Genomic DNA, 840 nt, shown 5'->3' with positions numbered 1-840 from the left:
GAGGAATTGATGACCCTCAGAACTACTGCCATTGGGTAAGGGCCAGAAGTCCCTCAAATTCAGGGCCAGAAGTCCCTCTAAAAAAATTAGAATTAGAAATTAGAACCTCAATATCAGTGCAAAATCAGATATAAATAAATAAAAATAAAAGGCCGGCCTCAAAAGCAGAGAGAAACTAAAAATTTATTAATTAATAAAAAAGGTAAAATAAACTTATTAAATATAATAAAAGAAAAAATTAAGATTATTGGGTTATGAAATAAAGAGTCATATCTTGTACTGTTTTGTGTGATGATCCCAGTGTCGACTCTGTGTGTTTGGGAGTGAAAGAATGTCATTGTCTTACTTGGTGTGGGGGATGGAGAAAGCGTGTGAGTTACAAAGAATGAGCGAGTGGGGACTGAATGTAAAGAAGTTTAAACAGGATATAAAAAAGACAGCAAGAAAAAGGAGGAAGTAAAATTAATTTGACATCTTTCACCGCCAGGTCTGGAGCTGAAAAACCGTGCCCGGGTGGGGGTGTTACGGTCCGCATAGGACCCACAACATAAGGAGTCCAGACCAAGTTACAAATAACAAAAATGTTTTATTTTACCCAAGTCTGGACACAGTGGTACAGGGAATCGTGGCAAAATAAACAAAAGTGTGGGAGCGCTCACGAACCAGCCAGCAGTTGACCGTCGGATTCGGGCCGCTCCCCTCACCCTGCCTCACAGGATCACAAGCCCTACAAACAAAAACCGGAAACCCCCGCTTAGCCTACGATTCCCCAACCAAACAACACAAGCAGGTCATCAACCAACAAAAGGTGGCATCAATCAGGAGGAGCGGGAGCGAGGC

This window comes from Kryptolebias marmoratus, linkage group LG16 (genome assembly GCF_001649575.2).
Source record: "Kryptolebias marmoratus isolate JLee-2015 linkage group LG16, ASM164957v2, whole genome shotgun sequence".
Lineage (NCBI taxonomy): Eukaryota > Metazoa > Chordata > Actinopteri > Cyprinodontiformes > Rivulidae > Kryptolebias > Kryptolebias marmoratus.
Note: the sequence above shows the minus strand (reverse complement) of the source record.